This window comes from Panthera tigris, chromosome F2 (assembly GCF_018350195.1).
Source record: "Panthera tigris isolate Pti1 chromosome F2, P.tigris_Pti1_mat1.1, whole genome shotgun sequence".
Lineage (NCBI taxonomy): Eukaryota > Metazoa > Chordata > Mammalia > Carnivora > Felidae > Panthera > Panthera tigris.
Genome location: NC_056676.1, coordinates 14162306 through 14176499, shown reverse-complemented (window position 1 = coordinate 14176499; position 14194 = coordinate 14162306). Strand labels below are relative to the sequence as shown.

The 14194-nt window shown below is 45.2% G+C and overlaps 1 long non-coding RNA gene across 4 annotated transcripts; it reads left to right on the top strand.

Annotated features, from left to right (window-relative positions):
- Positions 1-5056: 5056 nt before the first annotated feature.
- On the top strand, positions 5057-13818 carry LOC122234884. 4 transcript variants are annotated; one of them, XR_006212857.1, is made up of 6 exons: positions 5057-5174; positions 5276-5346; positions 6989-7086; positions 7287-7426; positions 7965-8029; positions 13595-13818. It is a non-coding gene; the product is annotated as an uncharacterized LOC122234884 (long non-coding RNA). The 4 variants fall into 4 exon arrangements; XR_006212856.1 differs by having other exon boundaries at positions 5061-5346; XR_006212859.1 differs by lacking the exon at positions 6989-7086 and having other exon boundaries at positions 5063-5174.
- The last annotated feature ends 376 nt before the right edge of the window (positions 13819-14194 follow it).

The following is a 14194-nucleotide window of genomic DNA, read 5'->3' as shown; positions in this document are numbered from 1 at the left end:
TGGGAGTACAGGCCCAGGCGGGTCTGGCTGGGCTCAAAGTGCCCTAATCGTGTAGCTCTGCTATGGCTGGCTTGTCACCACTGTGGGGGCACTTATGAAATGTTGAGGTAGTACTTCCGGTGACCCAGACCCACACAGGACCAGGTCCAGGTGTGGGGTACCTAGCCCAGATAGCACTTCACCCTGACCAGTTCCAGGCACTAGAAAGGGGCCTGGACAACTTTGAGGAGGTTGTCCAAAGTGTTGTCCAAAGTGTTGTCCAAAGTGGGGGGCCCTGATGGGCAAGGTCTGGAGCAGGGGCTCCACTTGCCTGGGCCCAAAGGTGATGCTGCCTGGCTCAGTAGCGGCTCAGTGATAACAGCTTAAAGAAGTAAACACTAAAGAAGTGTTAGCAGGTCAGCGGGCCACACTGAGTGTCAAAACTTCTCTGTTGGGGGAAAGAAACAGAGGCTGAAAGACCAAGTGTGAGTGGGGGAACATGCAGGTTAGAAGAAAAAGGAAGAAAGAACAAAAGGAGGAAGGATCGGGTAAGCGTGGCTTGCTTTCTACGTGTAAGAGACCGCTAAAGTGGATCCTTCTCCAGCCTACAGCCGTCAGCGTCTAAGGGCTTTGGGGGAACAACTGACAGGTCATTACCTCCAGCATTTCCCAACCTCTCACCTACGTGAAACACCCCAGATGGAATGGGAATGTTGGACTCAAAAGAACAGGCCAACGCTCATTTCCATTCAGCCAGATGTCTTTGCCCACAAGTTTATGTGACATGTGGCCTGACACGAGATGTTTTATGAAGGCACGTTGGCTGTCGGCTGTCTCCATTTCCACACCGCAGAGTACGAAAATCCTCAGTACCCTGTCAGGCTGAGTTTCTGTGGTTAGGACGGTCCTGTGGCTTGTAAAAGCTTCTAAAAGCTTCTAAAGGGGTGCCTGGGTGGCTCAGTCGGTTAAGCATCCTACTTTGGCTCAGGTCATGATCTCGTGGTCTGTGAGTTCGAGCCCTGCGTCAGGCTCTGTGCTGACCACTCAGAGCCTGGAGCCTGTTTGAGATTCTGTGTCTCCCTCTCTCTCTGCCCCTCCCCTGTTCATGCTGTCTCTCCCTGTCTCAAAAATAAATAAACGTTAAAAAAAAAAATTAAAAAAAAAAACCACAGTGATAGCTCACAGTGAAGCGTTCAAGCCCAGCACCCGGCATGTGACAGGCCCGCGGTAAGGGCCGCCTCTCTCATTCCCCCTGCGTCCTCTTCAGTAAGAGAACAGCCCACGCACGTGCTGGGTCTTTCTGTCCTGTCAGACTAGCAAGAAAATGCAGCACTTTTCTCTTATGGGAAGAGCTAAGAGAAGAGTCTTTTGCCTCTTAGAAATAAACAGAAGCTTTGTGGGGCGCCTGTGGCTCAGTCGGTTAAGCAGCTGACTCTTGAGTTTGGCTCAGGTCATGATCTCACGGTACTTAAGTTCAAGCCCCGTGTCAGGCTCTGTGCTGACAGCACATAGTCTGCTTGAGATTCTCTCTCCCTGTTTTTCTCTTCCCCTTCCCTGCTCACATTTTCTATCTCTGTCTCTCTCAAAAATAAATACATAAACATTAAAAAAAAAAAAACAAAAACCAGACGCTGTGTTACTATTTATTTTGTAGTTTTACTCCACTTAACAAATTTCTTTCTAAAATGAATGAAGAGGGAGCACTTGGGTGGCTCAGTTGGTTAAGCATCTGGCTCTTGATTTTGGTTCAGGTCATGATCTCATGGTTCATCAGTTCGAGCCCCGCATCGAGCTCTGTGCTGACAGTGCAGAGCCTGCTTGGGATTCTCACTCTCCCTCTCAGCCCCACCCCTGCTCACTTGCTCTCTCTCTCACAAAAGAAATAAACTTGAAAAAATAAAATGAATAAAGTTTTTATTCTATGTAACATTTTTCTTCCAACAGCAGTTTAAAATGAACTGAGGTATTTTGCAGTAATGAGTCAGAAACACTAGATGTCAGAAGAGAACCAGCTAACCTAAGGTTTAACCAACTGTGTTTACATCCAGCCATTTAGAATAGTAGATTTTAGGAGGCTGCCAGAAACCTAAAGAACATTTAATAACACAGTTATTGTATTTATTTAAATACTAATGGTTTATTGAATCAATATGTTGTGCACTTGAAACTAATATATGAAGCTAATATATTGTATGTCAATTATATCTCATTAAAAAAAAACCCTAATGGCTGTGTAAACATAGATTTATACCTAATACTAGGTATTTCCTACTCTGACCTAAGAGAATGCCCTGAAAGACCTGGTAAAAAGAAGGGAAACAAACACTTTTAAGTGTCTATTAAGGGTCAGGAAGTCTCATGTACATAAATTTGTGGTCTATATACAAAATTCCCAATCCCCATTCCCCTTCTACCTAACTGAGCAACTTTTAGGCTAGCGGGGTTTTTCTCTGGATGGGTAAAGAACCAGAGCTTCATATAATGCAAAATGCTTCTGGGGACACCTGCGGGGAAGACACAATATCAATTAAGAAGTATTCCTTGAACATCTACTGTAAGAATGTACATGCAAGAGAAGCACTTTAAACAAACATTGACATTGGATTTTTTCCCCTGTAGATTAAAGTGTCTCAGCCAAATGTACTCTAAATCGTGTCATTATTTCCCTTTTGGACTTCAGGAAAAGTTCCTAATCACTAGTTTTTCTAGTGAAGCCGTTCCTTTTTGCATAAATATAGCATGTTTCTAGGCTTCTAATTCTCTAACACTTATTATAATTTCTCATAAACCTAATTTAGAGTCATTCTGTTTCATCCTATAGATTGTCTTTAGAAACTTACAATATCACTTTAACATCTTTTGCATCCAAGTTAATTCATCCTGGTAATTTTTCGGGGAGAAGCTCAAAAGTTTGAGAGAATCAGAGATTCTCAGAACGGGAGAGTAGCTAATCATGGTGGGCAATGGGTAGACTCCATATTTCCATTAACGAAACCCAACCGATGTTTATTTTAGGCCAGCCACATTATCCCTGGACCACACTGAACTGTTGGCAAATTAAAAATCATAATTTCTGGGGAGACTGGGTGACTCAGTTGGTTAAGTGGCAGACTCTTGATTTCAGCTCAGGTCACAGTCTCATGGTTCATGGGATCAAGCCCTGCATCGGGCTCTGCACTGACAGGCCTGCTTGGGATTATCTCTTTCCCTCTCTCTCTGCCCTCTTATGGTCATGCACTCCCTCCCTCTCTCTCTCTCTCTCTCTCTCTCTCTCTCTCTCTCTCTCTGTCTCTCAAGTAAACATGAAAAAATATTTTTAAAAAGTAAAAATCAAAATTTCTTCTTCTCTGGCTTATATGTCACATCTTCCATCCAGTTTCCTAGCTGGATGAGAGTGGAAAGTCTACTGGTAGTCAGAGACCAGGGGTCTGGTCCCATCTCTTGTCATTCATGTAATCTTGGGCAAATCATATACTCTCTTAGTCATGAAAATTTCTACCCATACTCTGAGCACTTCGTATCCCATGTAATTGTCTTTCAAGATTTTAAACCCACAGTGAATACCTTCTTTTTTCTTTTATATTCTTTGATAGTTAAAAAATATATTTCATCCACTTTTTATAAAGTTAAATAAGAAAATAAAACTTTTCAATTTGTGCAATTAGAATAGTAACTTTACTTTGCCAATAGTTAACACTGTCCTTTCTCTTTAAATTGTATCAAATAACTTGAAGTGAAGATGAGCATTTACATTTTTTTCTTCTCTAGTCAGAAGGATCTAAGTGAGTTGGTTCCTCTTTACTAGTCTTGATCCTGAGACAAAGGAGCTAGTAAATAATATAGGCAAATCTTTTGGTGTAATTAACAATAATGATTGGCTCCATTGTTGAGGGGACAAGACACATAAAACAAAGTTTGAACTAAGAATAGAGTTTAGGGGCGCCTGGGTGGCTCAGTTGGTTAAGCGGCCGACTTTGGCTCAGGTCATGATCTCACGGTCCGTGAGTTCGAGCCCCACGTCGGGCTCTGTGCTGACAGCTCAGAGCCTGGAGCCTTCTTCAGATTCTGTGTCTCCCTCTCTCTCTGACCCTCCCCCGTTCATGCTCTGTCTCTCTCTGTCTCAAAAATAAATAAAACATTAAAAAAATTAAAACAAAAGAATAGAGTTTAGAACAACAATAATAATGTAACCATGATAAGAGAAAAAAATTGAATTAAAAATTCTGTTATTTCCCCTTAGTGCCTTGTCATGTATTTGCAGACATAATTTGTGTCCTGGATTTAGTTAACTGGATCAAAAACATGTTTCTGTGTTGCTACGTATGTGGCCATCCTAGTTGGCTGGGTCCTTGTCCTTTGGGAGGACTGGATGGCCCAGCCAGGACCTAGCCTCGGTGGCGAGGATCGGCCAGTGCGGCAGGTGGGTCGAGGGTTCAGACAGGGCAGGAATCCGATTTAATGTGGTCCAAAGTGGGGGCAGTGAGGTGGATGCAGCCCAAGCATACAGGGGGAATCAGAGAGTGCAAGAGCAAAGAGGACAAGGACAAGAGTGATGGAGTCACTGGAACATGGAACCTGGAGTCAGGGACCGAAGTGAAGAGTGCCTGTGGTGTGAACAGGCCGCTACAGCCAGGAGAGTCCCGGATAAGTGCCCCAGCTCTGGGGGCGGGGGGGGGGGATTGTCCTTTACAACGTTCCGGTTGGGGCATGCCTTGTCTCCAAGACACGATGTCAAGACTTATTTTACGGGCTGTGAGGTATCCCATTGGTAAAAGCTGGCGGTGTTTGCCTACGTGGGGCATGCAGGATGGGGACTTTAAAGCCAGCACAGGCTGATACTTTAACCACTTTTTCCCCCGTTGCCCAGGTTGCAGGCTGCCCTACAGGCCTCCTGTGTAAGAATTCCTCTGGGTCGTCAGCCACCCTGCCCTTTATACTTCATCTCTTCTGGCTTCGCTCTGGTCTCTCCCCCAAAGAGGGTTTGATATTCAGGGTGTTTTCCTCTCCTTGCCCAGTCCCCTTGTGTGTGTGAGTCGTAGGCGTGGTCTGCCTGGCTTTGTGATTCACTGAGTGATGTATAAGCTCAGGCTCCCGCCCAAGCGTTGGCCTGTGTGTGTGTCTACTGCGGGTGATCATCGAACTCGAGCAGAATGTGCCCATGCGCGGTGAAGACTGCCCTGCCCGGTACCCACCGGGTATGTTAAATTCAGGGGGAAGTGGCCTCATTTTGATCTTGTGTATAGGCTGTGATGTCCAATGGACTTAAAATAGCAATACAGTGATGCCTGTCTTTTAGTCCTTCCCTATGTGTCTAGAGAAGGAAGGTTGATGGACTAGGCTTCCTCCGAGTCCCTCGTACCTGTAACGGTGAGTCAAAGATCCTTGCTTCCCTTTTCAATGGGCCAGCACTCATAATCATTCTCAGGATGGGGTGCACTGCAGTGGCCTGATGATGCAGTGGCTTCCTAGGGCTGGACACCACTGCTGCCACATCTGTGGTCGCCATCAGGCTCACCCAGTTCTCTGGTGCAGGAAAGGGGTGCAGGTCTGGGTGGAACTCACCACCTGCAGGTCGAGGGAGTGCTAACCTCATGGGTGCCAGGCAGTATTTCCGTTAGCTTTTGCTGTCTAATGACTGCCCCCCTCCCCACTTCAGTCCCTTAAAATAACCATTTTAGGTAGCTTCTAATTCCACGTGCGGCTGGCAGTCCTGGGGTCTGTGCAGGGAGTGGATTAATACTCCTGTGATCTGCCCAAGATACAGATCCTCCCAGAGCAAGCCCACGAGGCACCGGATATATTGGGAGGGGATCAATTCAACTCTGCATTTGTGAGTTTGTCTATGTCCAAGTGTGGGGCCACTTAGACACTGTGGCCTTTTCAAAACATTGAGATACAGCTATTAAAATCTGTTAGCCTCAAGACTGACGGTCTATCCATCAGCCACTGTTTTAAAATGTAGAGTTTATTTTAAAACGAAAAATTTTTTTAAGTTTATTTGTTTTTGAGAGAGAGACAGAGCGTGAGCAGGGGAGGGGCAGAGAGAGAGGGAGACACAGAATCAAAAGCAGGCTCCAGGCTCTGAGCTGTCAGCACAGAGCCCAACGCAGGACTCGAGCTCACAAACCGTGAGATCACAACTCGAGCCGAAGTCGGACGCTTAACTGACTGAGCCACCCAGGCGCCCCTAGAATTTATTTTTTATTCAGGGTCGGTGAGGTCGGCAGATCAGAAGACAATTGCCATTGAAAAGATAGTTTCTTACTTGTAGTTTCTAAGAGGAAGGGGGATGTCATGCCATGCAGGGCCACCCAGGGAAGCACCGGTATTGGTCACAGGCAGAGAGAGTAAGGGAACTGTGGGCAAGTGGCTTTATCGCAGCTTTTGTTGGTAGGAGTGTGCAAGGCAGGGTAAGAAGGCTAAGCAGGTTTAGCACTGGGCTAGTTCACACAATTTCAGCAGGCTCAGTGGGTTGGGGCTACCTCTGTTGTGTAATGGCTGGCCCTGGGGTGATTAGGATGGGGGATATTGTCCCAAAGAGTAGGGCACTACTAAAGCATGTGGGTGGTGAGTAGGGGCTATTGCCTCTAGGAATTAGCTAGTGCTGACAGGGGCGGTCTTTCCCCGGTCAGGAAAGCCCAAATGTCAAGCATCAATTTAGAAGCTAGAAAATGTGGTTACTATACCACCTGTGCCTTCTGTGCCTAGGCCAGGTGGCCGTGTCTTCATCCATCTCTGAATGCCCCTAGGAAGTCCTTACTTAGATTTGCCTTCCTACTTCCCTTCGCTTATGGTTCTGAGACTCAGATGGCATCTTGGCAAAAATCGTAGACGTTATACTCTGGAGCGCACGATCCCCCAATCCCTGTCCCTTTGATGATCAGCGAAAGCTGAAGCATCCATGGACCACAAGTCTCCCGACATCCGATCTCAGCCCTCAGTTCGTGCTTGGATTTTGGAGCCACTGTTTGAGAGTCAGATCTGTCTGTTTACTACTCCTTATTCATAGACCCAAGGCCCAACAGAGTTTATCAGATTGGGACCAACGGCAGTCTGCATTCGATCAGGTTGCTGTATGACTGGCTTGCCGGCCGCCATCACTGCAAGGTAAAAGTGAAAGGGCATGCCTCTTTCGCAAGGACTCTGCTTTTTGTGCTGACAATCTCCTCACTTCCTCTGATGAAATAGAAACTCTGGCTGCTGGTTAGTGCCCGAGGCAGCCAAGCAACGGTCACCGAAAGGCCCCCCCCCCCGACACATCAGGGAATGGACATCAGCCCTACTTTTTAAATCCACATCTTCCCAAGGTCCAGTGGCATCCAACACACAGTGTTACCAGGGTTAAGCAACACCTCTCCCTGGCTACTGGGATGGCTTCTGGAAGTCGATCAGCCTGGTCTGAGCTCCCGGTCTACTCTCAAGCCTTTCTCTTAGCGGCTCCCAGAAGGTGAGGGTGTGCCAAGACTGTCCGTGTACCAAAGGGGAGGCCTGTAGTTCCCAAGTAGATGCAGGCTGTTTCGTAACGGACGCTCAGACAGCAGCTGGGAATGTATGTAGTTAAGTCCTTCCCAGGGAGGAACTGGGAGGTGGGCATTTTCCCTTGCTTCCTCTGTGTTAAGCCCAAGCGTAGAGTCATGGGACATGCTCCTACGCCTGTTGAAAAACCGCTTCTTTGTTTGGCTAATAGCCCTTTGGGACTAGTGAATGCAAGCCTTGTTGGTTAGGAGAAGTAGGCGATTTAGGGGCCCATCCCTCAGCTGATGGCTGTAAATGTTGAGGCACTAGCTGTGTGGACCAACTCCTTCCGGAGAGATAACTGGCACTTTGGTTTCACTGCTGGAGTGAACCAGAGGGGAGGTGGGGGATGTGCCCACCGGCTGCTTCGGGGTCTGGGACGGATCCGCGTTCTGCACGTAGATGGGTGCTGACTGGAGGCAGGGTCCTCAAGCAGCAGCTTGTAAAGTGTGCAGTCAAATTCCTTCCAGGGAGAGGCTGGACGGTTTGCATGTCCGCATGCCCCCTCCACACCGAGCCCTGTGGATCAGCTGAGGTGAGTGCACGTCTGACTAGTAACTGCTTCTGTTTGCTGTCATCTTGCAGGACTGTGAGTGCAAACCCCACTGGTTTTCAGAGCTAGGCGATCTGGGGGCCCATCCCTGGGAGCCGGCCCTAGGAGCCGGGGCACTGGATGTGCTGTCTAAACCTCTGGGTCTTCGGGGAGAGGCTGGGAGAGGCGTTGTTCCCTCCCAGCGCCATCATCGTGTGCCAGCGGTAGGGTTTATGGCAGGAGCGCGTCTCAGCCTTTCCTACTCACTTTGTTTGTTTATATATTTTTAATGTTTATTTATGTATGTATTTTGAGCAAGAAAGAGTGTGAGCGGGGGAGGGGCAGAGAGAGAGGGAGAGAGAGAGAATCCAAGGAGGCTCCATGCTGTCAGTGCAGAGGCGGACACAGAACTCGAACTCATGAGCCGTGAGATCATGATCTGAGCTGAAATCGAGAGTCCAGTGCTCAGCTGACTGAGCCACCCAGGCTCCCCTCCTGGTCGCTTTGATGTGGGTACTTTCGCAGTGTCCTGATGTATAGGAGCCACTCTGCTGGTCTCTGGATTTCTCTGAGGGAACTGTTTTATGTGGAGTTGTTATTCGGTGTCTTCATGGGAGAAGGGAAATTCAGGAGACTCTTATGGTCCAGACCTAGATAGTTTTCTTTAAATGTTTGTTAACCTTTTTCTTTAAGTCTAGAAATCCCACACATGGTCTTTCTAGCATCATTATCAAACAATCATCTCTTTCTCCTTGTTTACAATACTGTCTATAAAATATACTACATTTTGTAAACACCGTGATCCGTTTTGTACTATTTTGTTTCCTTAATTTCTACTTATTCTTATACCAGTACCATTAGTTTAATTATAAGGTCTTTGTAATATATTTCAGTGTAAGGCCAATTCTCTCTTACTGGCCTTCTTATAAGGAATTTGTTTTGATATCATTTTTTCCCCAAGTTTTTGACTTAAATTCCAGTTAGTTTAACATACAGTATAATATTGGTTCCAGGTGTACATGGTATCTTTTCCTATTTATATGTTAAGATTAATTAGATTATTTTGTTGAGTCCTCAGAACCCTCCCACACCCCAACATGGGTTTTATAGAGAACACAATAAGCCTACAAATTAATTTGAGAACAGCTGGCATCTTTATGTTTAGCTTTTTCCATACAGCAGCATACAATATATCTTTAAAAAAAATTTTTTTTAACATTTATTCATTTTTGAGAGTGAGAGACAGAGCATGAGCGGGGGAGGGGTAGAGAGAGAGGGAGACACAGAATCTGAAGCAGGCTCCGGGCTCTGAGCTGTCAGCACAGAGCCCGATACGGGGCTCGAACTCACGGACCGTGAGATCATGACACAGTCAAGTCGGACGCCCAACCGACTGAGCCACCCAGGCGCCCCTAATGTATCTTTTATATCTCTGAATTCAGTTAAGTAGTTTCATATACATTTCTCATTAGGATTTTTCTTAGTTATTTGTTGTCTATTACTACTTTTCAATGGAATTTATTTGTTTACCTTCTTAAATGGAAAGTTTTAAGCATGCATCCCTTGAACTGATCAGAAGAGGATGTCTTTTAAAATTTTTAACAGGTTTTTTTTTTATCGGGCGTGTGTTGGGGAATTGGAGTACAGGCATTCCACTGGTTTTTGTGTGTGAATTTTGTACCTGTTCTTATTAATTCTGACAACTCTTTAACTGATTCCCAGGGGCTTATCATATTTATTTGTTATATATAATATGTTTATACATAAATATATGTAATTGTATTTTATACATAATGTAATATAATAAATACAGTAGGATTATTAATTCACATTTTCCTTTTGTACATATATATACACTTGCCATATCCTATGTAATGATTCTTTCCCAGAAACAAAGAATTGAGTGTACATGTTAAATTAAGGAGGGCTGAATCATTTAGATTTTGAAAAGTTGCAATTAAAATAGCTTGGGTAAGGTTTACAGACTTCTACTTTACATGAATAAAAGCATTCTGAAAAGTGGCAGAGTAACCACAGTAGATAATTTTCTGGAAGGCATTCTCCCAAACCAGCGATTGACAGGTAGAATCAGATGTGTGTGGATTGTTGCTGGTCTGGTACTACAATTAAGCTCTTACCTTTTCTTTGCTCTCAAACAGAAAGTTCTGACAAAGGATGTGGTGGCTTCAGGGCCTCTTGGAAACCACACAAGCGGTGCCCTTGCGTTGAACTCTATGTTAAGAAAGGACCGTTGCTGTACTAATGAACCTTGTTGAGATACTACTAGTTCAGTTCCCGTTACTTCTAATTGGGGCCTCCAGAATTCTCTGAACCTTGCCAGGTCTCTGGCTGGGGCCATGTTAATGTTTCCACTCCAGAGTTTGGCTGCCAATTTTGATTTTTTTTCCTGGGTAGGATTTCCTGAATCGTTATGACATAAAAAGTCATTTGCTTTGCCTTTCATAGTAGAAGCTTTCTTTTTTTAAAAAAAAAAATATTTTGAAGTAATTTCAGTCTTCCAGGAAAATTGCAATTATATACAAAGAATTTCCATATGTCCTTCACCGAGATTACCCAACCGTTGACGTTTTACACATTCGCATCATCATTCTCTTTCTCTGCTCTGCATGAGTGTATGTGCATGTATGTACGTGTGCACACACATTCTTTTTTAGAACCACATGAGATTAAATTTGCAGATGTGCCGTCTTTTACCCTTAAATTCTTCAATATATATTCCCTAATAACAAGGACATTCTCTTACATAATACTGTATAATTATCAACATCAACACAACTGATGAAAATGTTGCCAATTGTCTTGTTATTGTTGTCTATAGCAAATAAAGAAATGTGGGGGGGGGGGTGGGAAGGGGGGGGCGATCCAGAATCCAACCCAAAATCACACCGGGTATTTATGTCTTCTTAGTGTCCTTGAATCTATTCCTCGGTCTTTGTCTTTCATGACCTTGAATTTGTGAAGACTGTAGGCGAGTTATTTTGTGGACACTTTCTCCTAATCCTAAATCTTCAACTCATTCCAAAGGTATGACCTTTAACTTGCAATTGAACTCCTGTTATCTTAATTTTCGTTATCCAACCTGAAAACACTCACCTCCTATTTGTGCTTGAAGAGCTCAGAGGTACAAGGGCAAAAACGTGGGGAGGGGATTGACATTTGCCGAGCACCTGCATAGTCCCCGTACTGGGCAGTTGATAAACATCCGTTTCATGAGCACATCCTGTAGCATAAATTATGATTATTGCTATTATGCACATTGTGCAAATGAGGAAGCAGATGCTCAGAGATTGTAACCTGCCCAAAGCCACGCAATTGGACCTAGGACGGTTTAGAGCCCAACTCCTCGATTTTGCCACACACTCTCTGTAAGGGCACTTGATCTACCTTGACCCTTAGCCACACTGGGTTCTATATAGACCTTGACTTCTGCAGGGTTTCTGGCCTTTGGTGGAGGTTATTAATTTACTGCCTTTTTCCTGCACTGAAATGTGAGCCAGCTCCTGAGGAGGAGAGACCAGAGTTATTGACTTTGTCGTCCTTTGCCTGACTCAAAGCCTGGACTGTAAACGGTTCTTGAATGAAGACATTGGAGCATGTGAAGTCTAAGAGGAATAAGAAACACATCTTGTGGGCTCAACTTAAGTTTTCCATATTCAGGGATGTGACCAGTGCCTGAGCCCTGGAACTAGATTGTCCCTCTTTCTTTAGGGAAACACTGGCTTTGTTTGGAAGACATGCTCTTCTGATTCCCTTCTGACCTCATTAGCAACTTCTTCTTCATCTGAGTGGATTTATCCTCACTTCTCTGACTCTTACGCATTGGATTGCCCCGAGTCCAGTCCTCGGATTTCTTCTCTCCTCTCTCTGCGTTGACCTACTTGGTATTCTCTCATCTCATGGCTCCAAACAGAGCATGGCTACTTTAAAATTTATATCCTGCCCTGGATCTTTCCTGAACTCCAGGCTCCCGTCTGCCTGCTTATTTTACTTGGATGCCTCATAAGCGTCCTAAACTTAACACGTAGAACTGAAATCCTGGTTTCCCTTCCACCTCAGTAAACGGAAACTCTCCATCCTTCGTGTTGCTCAGACTCAACACTGTAGATTCATCTTTGATTTTCTTTTTCTCTTCTATCCCACACACAGCACAGCAGAAAATTCTATCATATTTCAGGGGCTGGGATCATGATACCAGGGTCGTTTTTTAAACACCTTTCTCCCTGAAAATCAAATAGACAGCTAGGACTGAATTGTGGCCACTCAAAATTCATCTGTTGAACCCCTCACCCTCCAATGTAGTGGCATTTGGAAAGGAAGCTTTGGGAAATAATTAGATTTAGATGAGGTCATGAGAGTAGGGCCTTCATGATGGAATTGATACCTTTATAGAAGAGATATCAGAGGGGCACCTGGGTGGTTCAGTCGATTGAGCTTCCGACCTCAGCTCAGGCCATGATCTCGCAGTCCATGAGTTCGAGCCCCACATGGGGTTCTGTGCTGACAGCTCGGAGCCTGGAGCTGCTTTCAGATTCTGTGTTTCCCTCTCTCTGACCCTCCCCGACTCATGCTCTGTCTCTCTCTCTCTCTCTCTGTTAAAAATAAATAAACATTAAATTTTTTTTAAAAAAAGAAGAGATATCAGAGAGCTTGCTCTCTTTCTCTCTGCCCTGCAAGCACACAGCAAGAAGCAGTGTCTGCAAGCCAGGAAGAGAGCTCTCACCAGAATCTAAGCATCCTGACACCCTGATCTCAGATTCTGGACTCCAACGCTGTGAGAAAATAGATTTCTGTTCTGCTGTTTAAACAACCCAGTCTATGGTATTTTGGTATGGCAGATCAAGGTGACTAATCATAGATCAATCAGCATAGTGAATGGAAAAATTACCCATGGAAACCACTTTTGAGAAAACTAGAGGATGGAAAATCCCCACAAATCTCCCCTCAGAGGACAGACACATTCAAATAAAATTTAGACACATTCAGACATATTTCGAATTCAGACCTAGTGTCTAAACCCCTACCAGCAATAGACGGTTGTAGAGCAGGAGTGGTGGAAAATGAGAATTGAGATCCTCAGAAATGTCTAGCGAATAATCTCTTCTATAAATTCACAGCATGACACAGAAGGAAAATAACTAGAAATAGAAAATGCATTGAGCAGAATAGGAATCCGGGGCAAGGAATAAAGAAAGTGTGGGGAGGGGAGGGCAGCTCAGGGGAGGTGGATTCCAGAAGGCGCTGTCAACGCGGAGTGCGAACCAGGGCTGGAGGCAGAAAACCTTCCTGAACCAGTCCCCCATCCTTTTAATCTAAAAAATTCCATCACTGTTTTTGGACAAACTGGGTCACCTGTCCCACAGACTGCCCCCTTTCTGATTTTGTCTTTTCGCCACCTACATTTCCTGCAAACTAGACATTAGCTCTGAACACTTGATTGGAGGAAAATTCAGTTTTTTGACAGAAATTCTATATTTTAATACTTGATGATTACTGGGTCCTGCATCACTCCAGGAAGGACTTAATGTCTGGTTTTCCCCCTTTGCACAGTGGAAGGTTGGTCCACCGGTGACGACTTGATCCTTCCGCCGTGAAGACGTCTACCAACTAACTAACTCATCTGACTGGTGACCGTGAAGTCCAGCCACCTGTTGCCAACACTGCCATGGTCATGACCACCCCCATCTCTCACCTGGAGTGTTGTAACAGACTCCTCACCTGTGACCTGCTTCTTGCTCCCCAGTGGCCTCTTGCCCATGAAGGAGATGGAGCGATTTGTTTGTTTGTTTTTTTGTAATGTTTATTTAGTTTTGAGAGAGAGAAAGCGTGAGCAGGGAGGGGCAGAGAGAGGGGGGGACAGAAGATCCAAAGCAGGTTCTGTGCTGGTAGCAGAAAGCCCGATGCGGGAATTGAACTCACGAACCATGATGATCTTGACCAGATCTTAAACGATGCAGCCACGCGGGAGTGATTCTTTAGAAACCCGGGTCCCCTTCTATTATTACTCTCTGCTCAGGACTCTCCAGCTTCTTCCTAACTCACTCAGAGTAAGAGCCAATCTTCTGCACTGGCGTCCTGGGTCTCAGGGATCTGGCCCCCACCATTTCCACGGGCCCTGCCCTTCCTCACTCCCTGCCTCCTCCCTGTGTC